This window comes from Aulonocara sp. 'chitande type north' Nkhata Bay, linkage group LG13 (assembly GCF_057382095.1).
Source record: "Aulonocara sp. 'chitande type north' Nkhata Bay isolate Kocher_YH1m ecotype deep benthic linkage group LG13, A_spYH_male_GT1.1, whole genome shotgun sequence".
In the NCBI taxonomy this organism is placed as follows: Eukaryota; Metazoa; Chordata; class Actinopteri; order Cichliformes; family Cichlidae; genus Aulonocara; species Aulonocara sp. 'chitande type north' Nkhata Bay.
This window is the reverse complement of record NC_141356.1, coordinates 10,385,701-10,401,258: the sequence shown is the minus strand read 5'-3', so window position 1 is coordinate 10,401,258 and position 15,558 is coordinate 10,385,701. Positions and strand designations below refer to the sequence as shown.

At 41.8% G+C, this 15,558-nt stretch overlaps 1 protein-coding gene across 1 annotated transcript in view; it reads right to left on the bottom strand.

The window, feature by feature from the left end:
* macrod2 (mono-ADP ribosylhydrolase 2) overlaps positions 1-15,558 on the bottom strand; it is a 421,359-nt gene that overhangs the window by 323,539 nt on the left and 82,262 nt on the right. The gene's annotated exons all lie outside the window — the stretch shown is intronic.

The following is a 15,558-nucleotide window of genomic DNA, read 5'->3' as shown; positions in this document are numbered from 1 at the left end:
TTTAAATTTAAATAATAATAGAGAGCTGGCCTCTACTTTTGAGAAATAACAATGCCGTGCCTAATTAATGACTATACAAGCCACTAGTGTCCGTGTTTACCCCTGCTCTGTGTCATCTTTCAAGAAGTTGTGCAGGAGTATTTTTGGCAGGACAAGCTCAATTATTTCCTGTGAGATTAATTGCCTCCTACAATCATGACAGAATTTTGACAAAGTGGGTTGACATTAGAGTTATTTTTTCTCTCTTTGTTTCCCTTGTCTGGTTACATAGGGCTCCTTTTTTAAAATACATATATTTTTAATCAAGGTTGGTTTGGAAGGGGAGCACAGAGTTTAAGATAAGACAACATGGACAGTGCTGCGTAGACAGGCAGGAATTATAGGGACAACAAGAACAGCTCAGCCTGCTTATACTATGATAATACCTCGGATATCACTTTGATTCCTCTCATGATTAAAGAAAGCCTTCATTTTTCTTAATTAGGCTTTATAATGGCCAATTTCCTCTCTACTGAGAATCCACTTACCACATCTCAAGCGCACTGCAAAATATGCCAATTTTATTTCATAATTATCAGCTCATGACTACATAACATTTACTATATAATTATTTGTGTGGCTAATAGTTCTGCAGTCATGCCCCCCCCCCCCCAAGCTCCATGTTCTTGTTTCCCAAATGATTGCATTACATAAATAATGCTTTAGGCCAGATTGCAAATTAGTACAATAGGACATTTGTTCCACCTCCAATACGAGGCAGGCTATTTACAGCTCAGCTCACTGCAGAAAGCATCACACTTGCTGTTTAAGTTCTTATCAGATTTGGAAATTTTACGAGTGCATGGTGAGTCTTCGCCCTCATGAGAACTACAGGAGGGAGTGAAATCTCGAAAACTGTTGAACTGCTGCAAATGTGACACGGATTTTAAAAGAAAAACACTCAGTAAATAATGCAAAATAAAAGAAAAACAAATCTCGAAGAGCCAGAGAGATAATGGCAGCCATTAGCAGATGAGTGGCTACTTTTGTTTAGGAAATGTGATGAATCCCCTCACCTGAACTTTTAGGAGTATTGCTTTGCAAACTCCCGAGAGGAAGAGGAGATATTTCAAAAACACTTAGTTAGAGGAAGGGAACGTGAACGCGCAGGTTCCGACTGGCTTAATCCAGCACTAAACAGGCAAATGTAGAAGGACACCATGCCTGGCTGCAGCTCTAATCGTCCTGAAAGAAGGTCTATGTGTTGCTGTTAAATCCAATTTCTATTTAGCATGAATGTCCTTTGAGAGCTCCTGTATTTCTGCTGCAAAGAACATTATAACCACAGAAACGGCCAAGAGCAAGACATTATGTTTATTCTGTGCAAAACACAAAATCAGAAATTTTTCATCAGTTCTAATTTTGTTGTAATAAAAGCAAATAAACCGCAAAAAACCCACAAATAACTGTGTGAATGAAGACTTGTAAAAAAACCTTTTGTTTTGCCACAACAGAAAATGACAGTTCCTTCTTGTGTTTTTATGGCTATTTAACTGTTATGTTGCTTCTTAATAGTTTTGACCTTTTTGTAACATAACGTGAAGAAAAGAGTCAGTAAATAAGAAGAAATGTATTTGCTGCAAATATAAAAGTTGAAATTATTTCTCAACGACAGTGCTGCTACAGTAATAGATTTGGCAGTTGTGTAGATTCATGCATGAGCTGTTTTATCACTATGTTTTAAGGGTCTTTGCTCAAGAGGATTAAAAACTCCTTAAGATGCGGGTATTAGAGTTTTACAGTTCAACAGCCAAAGAGTTAATGCTTTTGGAAATTGTGACAATTCTTAAAAAGAGCAACAGGGACTTCACAGGGGGGCTAAAGACAGGATACAACTGACCCTCAACTAATGATGCAAGCGTGAGAGAAGACCTAATGGCTGACTGAGCGAGAGCTAGACTGAGAAAAGGGGGATTAGACCTTTGCATCAGGGAAAATTCAACTTTGTGGCCCGAAGCAAAAGGAGTTAGAATAGTCACCCATGCCTGCTCCAACACTGCTTTGTTCTTAGAGACAATAGGCTTAGCCTCCCTGATCTGAAGCTCTTTGGTTATGTTCGCCACCCATTACCGATGCATTGCTATTGCACTTAAGGCAGCAATTTACTGATTGCCTTCAATTTCATATGTAAAGATTGCATCTCGAGTTGCCCATATTGTAGTGATTTTGGCATGATGTGATTGGCGCGCTGTTCTCGGCTAAAAGCAGAACCTGCTCTTGATTTAGACAGATGATAAATGCACACGGTGAATGAAGGTGTCTGAGAACACTTTGTGAAGCTTTGACTGCTGCTCTAAATGAAATGCTCTGCCGCAGAACTTTAAGTAAATCTCAGAGTTACCCTCTGACCTCGAGACAACGGGAGGGGGTGCAATATGTCGAGAGCGCTCCCAGAGATTCTTCCCTGGACTAATTAAATGGGGATTCACATTACTATAAACAATGGGAAAAATATGGGCCAAATCACCTTAAGCTGCTCCGCATGTACTGCATAGCCTGCTGGTGCCATGACAAATCCTCTCTTTTCAATGGGATGCATAGCACTGCTGGCTGAAGTGACGGCTTTGTGTCATCGTTCCTCATTCATTCAGTCACATCCACAACAGTGATGGAGAGAGCTGCGGTGCACACGCGATTTCTGCCATATGTGCAAAAAGACTCATTGCACATGTGGCAACGAGCACTGTCAGCATTGACTCCAGTGAAGTGTAACCACACTTCTAAACTTTAAGATCTCGCCTGCACTGTCGCTAAGAGCAGGGTCTCTGTGTGTTCTGCAGGATGTGGCGATGAGTAATGCTCACTGGCTCAGAGAGGGACAAGAACGTCTTCTGGATTCAGACTGACAAAAATGCAATTCAGAGTTAGACAAATAAAAAAACGACGGGGTGAGAGACAATGCAGTCATGTACATTGTTATTTCTATTTAGGGCATTCTCCAAAACGATTGTGTTTCATAGCGCGCTATGGGAGAAAGGATGATCGGGCCTGGAGATGCCTCAAAAAGGGGACAAACCCAGAGTGATAGCAGCAAAGCTGACCTAAAATGGACCCTCTGAAAGTGTTGTTATTTAAAAATCCTTCACTATTCCCACAACCAGAGAAAATCCAGATACTAAGTAACTGTCAAAGATGATGAGGAAACTTTTTGGTTGTTTGTTTTACTTTCCAGAGAAAGCGCTCACTGTCACGCACTGTCCCATAAGAGCCTATTGCACACATAACGCTCAAACAGAAACACACTGTAGAAGCAGGGATGTCAAACTCAGTTTACATCACGGGCCACATACAGTCACTTTGATCTTAAGTGGGTCAAATCAGCGAAAATCCCCTTTCTGTCATTCTTACGTAGTTTAACTGCACATTCAATCCTTGAGATCTCAAAGTAAGAAAAAGAAGTGCAATTTCAACAGTACATGTCATGATTCGGCTGTGTGGCAGGCAGGAATTGGACCCAAACGCAAACTCACGGGGACACGGGGGATAAACTCAAAAAGCACAGCTTTATTGCTGGAAAAACAGATCACAAGTTATAGAAAACTACACCGGGAAAAACTAAATATAAAGCTCACCAGGAAACACAGGGAGCATCACACACAGCATGAGTGAAATCACGACACTGACACAGAGAAACACAGGGCTTAAATACACTGTGAAATAACGAGGGGAACGAGGCACAGAAGGAGAGCACAGCTGGGAGAAATCGGACATAACGAGACCCAAGGGAAGCGAAACTCAATACATTCACGTAGGACACAGACCTTCAAAGTAAAACAGGAAATGTAACATAGACGCAGACTTGACTAGGGGAGACAGAGCGACTAAGAAACACAGAACAATAACAGGGAGACACAGAGGGCGGCTAACTAAATACTCAGAAAACTAAAGAGAATACAAGAAAGCCAAACTAAGACACTAGACTAAAGAATAAACTGGGGCAACAAAGAGAACTAAGATCATAATACAAAAACTCAGACACAAGAAACTCAAAACACTGGGTCACCGACCCAGGACCGTGACAGTACATCTCTGTTTTTCCACATGATAAAGAAATGCTGCTGTGATAAATGAAAGAAATCTCTCAGCATGACTATTTGGGTTTAAATTCCAAGAAATAAATATGTAAAATTACAGAAAAAGTTCTGGTAGCTCATTGCCCCAACTGTGCTGTAACCTTAAAGCAGAAAATTCTTATGAATTCACAGAAATTTTCCGGTTTTATTTATCTTATTTTACAGTGGACACCTTGTAAAAAACAGACATTTCTATAGTTCATAACTGTTAATCTATTAGTTCAATAATACTTACCTCTTCTAATAAACAGAGGCAGTTGCGCCCATAACTTAAGCCTGTTGGTAAGTGACTTATTAAGTGCATTAAAAAGTTAAAACACAAAGCTTTTGGATTACTACATTATTAGATGAATGGTATTAATTGCTGGTATTGCTTTCACCATATCTGTCACTCACTCACAAACCACTGCAAGTGTCTGACTCAAAGTGAAGGCTAATTTCAAAGCCGGGTGCGATCCGACCCATTAATTCTGAGCACTCTTGCAGTAATGTAGTAAAGCACTCATGGGTTGGAATCTCAGCATGCTGACAGCCATTCCAGTTGGTGAGACCTCATTGTGAAATTTTTGCTAGTATTTATCTTTGACACCACTTATCTATGAGTCCAAGTGTGCTTTACTTTTCACATTTCATCTTACAACAACTGCATCCAGCAGGCTTTGAGTGAAATTATCTCTGCAAGCACAAATTAAAATCCATTTCAACAACAAATTACCATACGAGGCCAGTAAGGTCTAGGCTAATAAAACACCAGAACTTGTTGGAGTTTCTCATTTCTTTTTTGCACACCACCTTGCGAAGCAGACGGTTGTGCGCTAGTCACTGAAATAAACAGAACACTCCATCTAAAAGGTCACAGGTGCTTAGCAGACTGTTAGAGCTGTGGCTCTATAGCTAAGAAAATGCTCTGAGAGGCACAGCAAATAAGAGCGACCATACGAAGGATGGACAGTGACAGCACAGCTACATACAAGCAAGACATGCATAAAGATTTCACTTACACCTTGCCAAAGCACTTATCACCTGTCACTTTGACCGAGCATCTGCTCGCCAATCCAGCTGAGTGCAAAGGTAGAGCCCCACCCCCTCCCCCAACCCCACATCTCATCAGAGATGCATTGAAATCCAATCGCTCGTATGGACTCGGTGGGTTTGAGAAGAATTACCTGTGCAGATTAGAATTAGACGAGGCTGGGAAAAAGCCACTGTCTGATCATTCCAGCTTTTCCTGCTTTGTTTGTTTTCCCCACACTTAAGCTAAATAAGTAATTGCAGCCACACAGCCAATCTCACCGTGGACACAGCAAAGCGAAACGCACACCTGCGGGAGCGCAACAACACTGACGGGCTAATAAGAAAAACTCTCTTCTGCAATTTCCATGACAAGCAGTGCAATCAAAGGTGTACGGTTTAAGAGAAATTCAGGTGAATTGTATATCTTAGACACAACATGCAACATGTGTGGACATATACGCAAAAAGCAGTAGACCAGTGTTCAATTGTTCAGTGATTTCACGTATCTGGGTCTACTTTTATTTATTTTTCTGAAGATAAATAAGCTGAGCCAGCTTCCTTTTAGTAACACGATACATATCATATCATTTTCTTAATATTTATATAATATAAAAATGTGCCCTTGGCTTTATTCATTAATTACCTAATTTATATTCATGGCCACCACATGTAGAGCCTTACATAAAATCCTATCTGTCGTTAGTGAGTTGGTTAAAGAGAGGGAAAAAGAAAACAAACTGCCAACTTTTATAGTATGGCAGTACTTTTCCCCTCTTTAAGATTTTTCTCTGTTATGTCTCTTTGTACATGCTGTAATTCATACATGAGCAGTGTTAAAGTGGAAAGGTTTATGCATGAAACCTAATGTAGCTTTGTACACTACAACCACCTGCAGATTTAAAAGGGATTTAAGCTCATAGAGTATTTTCTGTGCCTGTGTAGGGATCAGGGCAGCGGTGACTGCACATTTTGCTTTTTGACTCTGTGTGCGTTAACACATCTGCTTCTGCAGACTTCCCTAGCAGGCATGCACAGTAACGAGTGCATGGCCACTGTCCGCTTCAAGCTATTGAATACTTGAAAGCGACAGAGCTCTCGTGACAGGTCTCAGGTCTCAGCTCATTAGGTAGTAGGAGCTCAGGAAAAACTAGGACCACTTTGTCTTCCAGTATGACAAAAATAGCCTTCTGTAAATAGATGAGCCAGTGGCGCTCTAGCATCAGTGTGTGACCATTTAAATAATCAAAGAAACACACGCTAATAAAGAGGGAGATGTATTTCTAAGCTGTTGCTTACTAGATTAAATTGTAGAAACATGACTCACTTTGATCATCATACTGGTGTCCAGACAGGAATCAAAAATATAAGAGATCAGACTGTGTTTCTTCATTGTGTCTCATCCTAAGAACACTAATACTGTGTTCCAGGGTTATTGTGAAACTGTTGTGGACTTTTGCTAGGCTAGCTTGGCCTACTGAGGCTGCAAACCCATGCCGTTTGGGTTGATTCAGCTCTATTGCCATGGAAACATGGCTTCGTAAACAAAGGAAGACAGTTTGTTAAACATGGGGGGGTGCGGGGGGCGCAAGGTCAGCTGGCCATGTGATGTGGGTGGAAGCAGCAGCAATCACACGCAGAGGGTGCAGGGGCAAACTTGTTGCATGAAACTAACAACAGAACTTCTTTGACTTAGAAAACCTTCTGTTGCTGTGACTGAATTTGCGCTGAGGAGTAACAGTGAGAAAACTTTCCTTTTGTTGCAGTTTACTGCCATCGTGAGCGGCGCACCGAGCAGACCTTATGTGGTGTAAACCGATGCTTGACACTTGTATCCCCACAGTCATACACAAGTCTCCCACTGACAAAAACAGACATGAAGAATGGCTCAGGTAAACTGACGGCTGGATACGTGAGAAGCTTCAGACGCCTGTCAGACTTTGAGAAAAATCACACAGCAAGTCTCTATGGAGGATTCTGTGTCACTGCCTTCAGAAGAACCAGGCAGGGGTTCAGCAGCCTTAGCCCCAATTATAACCCAGCAGATGACTGTGTAACATACAGAAACCTGTTACGCTACAGTAAGACGGGGACTGAGTACTCCTCTATTACTTCTGACACACTCAGCTTCAGATGACATGAATGATGTGACTGCTCCCTGCCATCCCACTCAAAGATCTGGTGACAGAAAAGAACTGGGTCTCTCCACACTGCATGAGAATAAGAACCTCCTGCTTGCCAAACAAGAGTAAAAGCCACCTGATGCAACTGTAACTCACTTAGTCCAGACTCTAATTACTAATATTCTCAATATTTCTTTCAGGCAGCACCAGTGTTCTTAGATAAACGTAAAAGAAAAAATGCGCTAATACTCACACACAAGAAATCATAACAATCGATCAGGCCGATCAGAAATGAGTCTTTACAGCTAACACTGACATGAGTATGCTCTTGTGGATAAACAGACAGGAGAAAAAGGAGGCATCCTCCTGGGAGGGCAAGATAATTCCCAATTGATCCCATTGGCTCCCACACACAACTACATACACGCAACTGGAGAACAGACAAGAGCGAGAATATTCATTAGGAGGACACCGAACTCTAATTAAGCAAGGTGGAAGGAACACATGCAGGTGTGGGGTGCACCTGGTTTCCAAAACTCTCGCTTATCCCTGTTGCAGCCGCACTGGGATGTTACCACTGTCCCTTTCTGCAGTTGTGATGTCACTCCCAACCCAACACCCCCACTGCTAACGACCCAACACCCTACATTCCTCTGTTCCTCATACAGCACCTCAGTCGCGCCTGATGCAGGCGCGAAATTTGTCAGGCTGGAAAGCTGTCCACACAGACAGGCAATCTAAACCGGGAGGAGACGCTCCTCCTGCTTGACTGGCAGATGCATTCCCGCTGGCCGGCTCCAACCCGTCAGCTCCGACAGAAAAAAATGTCCAAGGCAGAGTGAGACCAAATGTAAAAGCACAGGTGTCTTTTTGTTTCCTTTTTGAAAGGAAATAAAGACTTTACTTGTTTTCTTGCATTTTACTCTACAGAATCAAATAAATTAGAAGAAACATCAAACTACATTTTTTTAGTCATTGCCGGATATCTCCACATTATGCACAGCTGTAAATACACTCAAATATAAATGTCTGGTATATTTTTTATGATAACTGTTCTAAAAACACTAAATATGGCTGCTAGAGTTATGGCTCTATATGGGGTGTCACCTGTTGCTATGAAGTCAAATTGAAGTCTGTCCATACGTGTGTGTGTGTGTGTGTGTGTGTGTGTGTGTGTGTGTGTGTGTGTGTGTGTGTGTGTGTGTGTGTGTGTGTGTGCGCTTCTCTGCGAGTTACTGAGAGAATGTGTTTTCAGTTGCCAGCGTTTGTTTGAACAGCGCCCTGATGAAAGCCTGACAAACACGAGGGAATGTCAGTGGACAGCTAAAGTCAACACACAGACTTTACCAGGGACCCTTGTGAGAGGGGCCACGTCCGGACTGTCTCTATGCCTCTCCTCTCCCACAGCCTCTCCAAGCAAGACAAGACAGAGATACTTAACAGAGGAACAACTATGCTGTCTGATAAAATATAGACATGTAAAAAGAGTGTGAATCGTGATTTAGAGAGTGACAGAGATGAAAAGAAACCCATGAAGAAATACGACAAGGGTGGCAGGATGTTGAGGCTAAATCAAATAAAACATATCCCTTTCTACAATCCGTGCTTTGCTGGTGTGAAAAAAAAAAGTGATAATCTCCCTTCCACTTTAAGTGGACTAACTGATGCAGACAAAATATTCAAGGCAAGCTCCACATACTTGCTTTAAATATATTGTTGAGATTACAGCCTCGTATTTTTGGTCTGGTAATGTACTGTGAAGGCCGGGAAGGGCAAACGGTAAAGCAGGCTGGGCAAACATCTAGCCCTATTCAAGTCAGAGCTAAAGCTTCACTTTTTTTCCCCTTGGTCCATTTTTGTGTGGGAAGCTAGCGGAGCAAGCCTGAGTCCCTATTGACTCAATGTGCTGAGACGTTTTCCCTTTTACCATTGCTAAAGTAGGCATGAGCACTAATCCTAAGGGGTTAAATGGAACCTCCTCTGGGATTGCCCTTTCCTGGGAGAGCCGGGGGCGGCTGCTGCTGTGATGCACACTGAACTTTAATGGATTTTGGCAGAAATTTGGCTTAACTTTTACGAACTGTGCAAAAGAATTACAGTTATTAGTGCGACACTGAAACAGCGCGTAAAACAATTCATGTTGGATTTGTATCCGCTTATATTCAAGGCTTCCCAAGGCAGATACTCAGGTGACAAGCAAGAGTTAGAGGAATGCCGCTTATCATGGTAATGAAATTTTAATGATCAAAGGCGGGAAAAAATGGGTCACTGGTGAAGCAGAAAGGAAAGTTGTAGTTAAAAACATAAAAAGTAAAGAAGATTCAATGCAAAATAATTCAACTGGGCTACATTATGAGAGCATAGCTGAAGCGCTGGAGGAGAGAAAAAATGCAGAATCTGTGTTGCACATCAGAAGCTGCAACAGAGAGAATATAACAAATACCTTTGTTGGTTGCATTTTTTAAAATATTATTACAGTATACGAAATAATATGGAAGACTAGAGATGAAAAAAAAACATAAGTTTAGATGATCATAGCAAAAAGGATCATAAACTACAAATTACACCCAGAGAGCGATGGATGCCTAAATAGGAAACGCTAGCATTTTCAATATTCAACAGTGACCTTTACAAAGAAAAGAGTGTGTTTTTGAGAGCCTCTTGCAATGTTATGCAGAAACGTAATGCAGTCAGCTACGATTCAATCAAGAGAAAGACTGTTCGCCAATAACACCCACTAGAGAAAGGGACCATTTCCATTTCAAATCGCAGCCATTCTCACACCAACACTGAGACAGCATCAGCGCCTGCCAAAGTCTGGCAGCTCCTGCCCCCAGTGTTTATTCCTATGGCTGTGTATAAATTCACGTCTCTGTTATTGCCTGTGTGATTGATGTTGGGTATAATGACACCGCTTCTATTTACCCAACACACCTACCCATCTCTTCTATCCACGATTTGCTTGGTTGACTTCCTCTGACTTTTACTGGTTGTCTTTGATGGGTCAGCTGTAAGGAGTTCTTACCTGCCTGAGAAATGTCACAGCTTTGTCTTTACTGTTCGTTTGTGAGACTGGAACGCAGAGGGTTATATTACAAGAGGAAAAGCACAGTTTCTGTGCACAATGCCTTTACCGCAGCATATACAGCAAATCTTTGTTTACTTTTGTCTCTGTTAGTGCACACTTCTAAGTCTAAAGAACACAAACAGTCAAGTTTTTACTAAATGACACCCAGAAGCACAGAAATCTATACATTCATAGTTTCTACATCAGTGAGTCAGTACTTTATGTTGTGCTGTGCAACACTTTCCAATTAAATGGGAGGCAAACCCTCCTGGTATACTTTTCTCTTTAAAACTTTCTGATTTTTAATTAACTAGATTAACTTACCGACTGTATTTAATATTGAAAGAAAATGCATACCTCGCTGTAAGTTCACCCTGAACTTTAACTTAATGCACATGTACACGAGAAGCATATTACCATGCAAGATCAAGGTTCTCATTCCCCCCACAGAGAAATCCACCAACACTTCATCCCCGTCACCACTAATACAATACACAGCTAATATACACTTCTTTTTGGTGAAGGTTAACCTCAGGAACACCCCAGCAACAGAAAAGCATAAAAAGGGTCTACTCCAGTTACTCCCGGTTTAAATATAACGTGTCATTCACAACTCCACCACAAGCACCTTACACTCTTGCGCTAATAGGTAGGTGGCTACTCGACGTCTATTTCTTTCAGGAAAGTCAGAAATGTCCCCTCTTCTCAACCATTCCTTTTCTTCCCCTCATCACTGCTTTCTATGGAGCTTCCTTTGATGTGGCTCCTGGCTGTAGAGGAATAAGATACCTGATATGCAAGCCACTCGAGACGAGAGCTGTAGCACTGGTGTCAGACGCTGAGGCATAGACGCGACCTTTTTGTTGGAGTGGTTGGAGGTGTTACCCAAAAACACCTTCAAGTGGCGTTTAATGTCAGTCAAGCAGCCCCAGTAAAGTGGAGTGAAGTAAAGTGAAAACCCTTTGTAGAAAATGTCAACATAAATCTACCCAGCTTTGACAGAAAACCTCATCAGTGCTGAATTATTTCATTGTAGACAATCATGCAGAATCAGTGAAGTAGATAATGTAAATGTGTTTTGAGTAGATGACTTAAAAGTATCATATCCCATCTGAGAGTACTATTGTGCTCAGCAGTGGAAAAACCCAAATAGAAATTATTTATTTTTTTAAAAAAAGGTAATTTTTGATATGACTCCAGAGAGTAAACAGAGTGATCCAGATCACACACTAAGCAAACTAAGCCAGTGTTTGGCATAGATAAGTGAAGAGTTTGATCTCAATGGTGGCAGCTCTGTGTGACAAGAGTTCCCCTCTGTATTCTTACACCCCTCCCACCCCCCACTCACACTTTACCCAAAATGCTGTTCCCATAGAGCCACACTTCCTGTTTGTGATCCAATCAACAGGGCCATTACAGACTGTGAGGTGCTGTATAATCTATCTTATCTTATCTAGAACAGAAAAGACTCAGTTTGTTTCTCTAGATAACATTAACTCACAGTTCCTCTTCTTCTTCTTATAGCTTTAAACCCCGAGTGACCCTTTCATAAGCCATCCAAAGTCCAAGGTACTAAATTCACCCATATACTGAAAAAAGTGCATTGCTCTGTTAAAGCATTGGGAAACTGCATGTTTGTCTTTGAGGCCCTGTCTGTGCCTCCACAAACAAAGATGCCGAGTAGGGGTAATGACACGTTTATGGCAGAAAAAGGAAAACAGTTACAAAGCAAAAGAAAAAGGTTTCAATTAGCTGCACTGGAGATGTACGCTGAGCTGCGAAAACACTGTATGGTAATTCTACCTTTTATCTCCTTTATTGTGCTGATTAGTGCGGTGGGGGGAGAGTGCTCTATCTAATCTGATCACAGAGCATTGTGTTTGGGGTCATTAACCTATGGGAGGTCCTATGGTTGACAAGTCACCTCCTAGCCCTCCCCCCTTTTACCTTCTTCGTGGAACTCGTTCATCCCCGAGTTCCTCTGTGTCTGCAGAAAACACAACAGCAACCACAAAAACAGCCAAAGAAAACAAAAGACGAGAGGAAAAACAGCCGATGGGGCTATTTGCATGCCTTGTCATTCTTTCACAAACACAAGGCCCAGATGACTACTGACCGAGGCCACTGGCTTTGCATGAGCAGCAGGATGTCAGTCTCTTTAGTCTAGCTGCTGTTGGCTCTTTTTTCCACCCCTCTGACCTTCATCCCAGTACCAAGAGATTAAGGGGTTAGGCTAACCTTTGACATGTGGGATCTGCATCAGAAAAGACCAGCATCTTACTGTACGGTAGCAAAACATGCCTGTTGCAAAGCGACGTTTCATCTCACTGGAATCTGCATATGCATACAGATCCCACAAGCTCCATCAGTCAAAGCTTCCTCTTCATAACCGTTTTGGGCAATGCTAATAATCTTTACAATTACATGTATACAAACCAGCACTAATGAAGCCTAACATATGTCTGCTCTAACCCATTCAATGATATTATATTTTAACCCACAAAGTCTCTTTTTTATGTCTGTCACAAATGACATACTCTAACCGAACCAATAGCGCCTCTCATCCACAAATCGTAGGTAAGCCGTTGTGATACTGTGAAAGGCTGCCTGTCAGAATGACAAAGTGCAGATAAAAAAACCCACAGCAAAGATCGCTGCAGATTGCCTGTAGAGGATGAATATGCAAATAAAGCAAGCGGTAAATGAAAAACAAAGTGGGGGTTTTGGCAGCACCTTTTTACGTGTTCCCCTTAATTTGGCATCATTTAAGAACACAAAGTCTATCGATACTGAATTCGGGTCAGAGCACAGGGAAAAAACCCAAATAAATAAAAATCAGTCTTCCTTTTCCCCTGCGAGCCCCTGAGCAGTTTCGAGGACTATTGTACACATAAGCTTTTCTGTGAATGCTAAGCTTAAGTGACAAATAAATGGAAAGTTGAGGGAGTTAAAACAACAACATAATAATGATATCTATAGCACTGAGCTTACATAGCACCAATCAGACTGGGTCCATGTGTTCTGGAAGACAGTCAGAAAAATAGGACACCTAAGCTTGCCAACTGCAAACCCAATCCATTGACCACAGCATGAGCACAAAAGTAAATCAATTACCTGGTCGAACGCCTGTCGTGAGCGACAAAAACTGTTCTCAGGACAGTCAAATAAAAGAACAAGACCAAGTGCACTTTATCACCTGTTAGTTGCTATCAGACCCCAAAAGGCACTTTAGCTAGCATTCCCAAAAATTAAGAGGCAAAACAAAGTGTGTTGTCTAAACAGAGTGAAACTAGCCAGACAGACTGAAGCACGTCCTTGGGAAACCACAGCACATATCCTCTTGAACAAAAAGATGAACAAGGCAACAGATTTTTCCCCTGGTTCTGAGGTAACTGAAACCCAACACCATCACCCTCCAGTGGGACTCTTTGTACATCTAAGAGAAGGTCTATCAACAGCTGCTGACAGATGTGTCTGCAGTCAGTTTAGGAGAGGAAGCCACACTGAGGTCAGGCTCGGGTTTTGCGGCTCTGCCCATCAAGGAGGAAGACACGGATCAGCCCGTGATGTCCGAGACTGACCTTTTCTCACCTCGCAGTCCTCGTCACCACACCTGAACTAATAAAAGATAGCTACTTTTGTTAATAAAGCAGCCAAAAAAAAGAGAGCCTCAGTAGGACCTTCTTTACACAACAGAAATTGTATTTCATACAGATTTGCCTCCAAGTGAACAATATACAGACAGACAGTTTATACTTGTCTAGAGATCCCTTTGTGTTTCAAACAAAAGTGAGAGCCACTCCAGCTGGAAAGCAAACAAATCTGAAAAACACCACTGGAGGTCTAAGTAGTTTTGGCAGATGCTCCAGGCTTAAGTGTCTGTTCAATCAGCCACTCCAGTTAAGATGGCAATCATGGTTTAACTGTGTGCTGATGTGTTGAGGCTGGAGTTGGATCATGTTCTATCCTGGCAAAATAACTGGGCATGAAATGTCAGCAGTGGTCAGACACTTAGTCATTGTGGTTGTAGCACTCCTTATCCTAACGAGGCCGTAACAATTACTAGGAGTAGAGGTCCTCATTGGCTCATGAACAGACGATGGGAGACCAAATAACAAAAGCAGAGATGGCGTTTTAAACGGTATAATAATTGACTTTTGCTCTTGATTGTATGCTAGGAATCTAAATCCATTAACGGCATTTTTCTAGGCATGCATACTTTGTAATTTTCTGCAACCGGCCTCAGTCTGTACAGTGTCAGTTTAATTCCTTTCAGCTGTTGTAAGAGCGTGCTATTATTGAGCCTCTACGCTACTTTACTGCTTTTCTTTCTCTTTGCCTTTTCTTTAAACTGTCATTAATTATTACAGGGCAACTGCTCTCTCTTATGACAAACAGAATGCATGATAAATTTTATGCTTGATATTTTAGTCTCCTTAGAACAAGCGAATAACACCTCTCTAACAAACCTGTTTGTTTACTGAAAATGGATGCAGACCATCCAGGCACTCAGAGCTGAATAGTATAATAGGCTTGAGGTAATTAACAAAAAGTGGTATTGGCAAGAGTGAATGACACGCAAGAGAGGAGTCTCCACATTGCACCGACAGCTGCATACATCACGCAGATCTGATTATTGACCCAATGCCACTGACAGGAAGCTGATATTCAGCAGCAGATGAACAGAGCTGCTCCACTGCAGCTCAATGCGCCCGGCTGTGGTGTCTGCCATGTCAGTTCGCCAGAGGGGGAAACACTGGAGATGACGCAGGGCAGGACAGAGTGTTGGTTGGGTCAACTCTTCTGTACAGTCCTTTGACTAACAGGATGAGTCACTGATGCTCGGGACCCAGAAGGAAGCAAACCAACTGTTTGGCCTCGTTTAACTATGAAACCGAACAGGGTTAAAGAGAAGGCACGAGCGGCAAGAAACAGTTCAGGTATCTCTGAGCAACCGACACCTCATTCATGTATAAACACACAGACACACTCTTACAGATCCTCTATTAGTGCTTAGCCACACAAACAGAGTCAACCACATATTAGGAATTAGCAACACGGCCCTAAATTCTTGTGATGAATTATTCTGGCTCACTGCGACAACATCATCCAATATTCATTACCTGTCAACTTTTTTTTAAAAGATATAATCCTACTCTTGTTGCATGAAGCAGGTCATGCATTTGAAATGCTGGATTTCTTTACTTTAGAAAAGAAGAAAAAGAAACTGAAAAATGATGACATC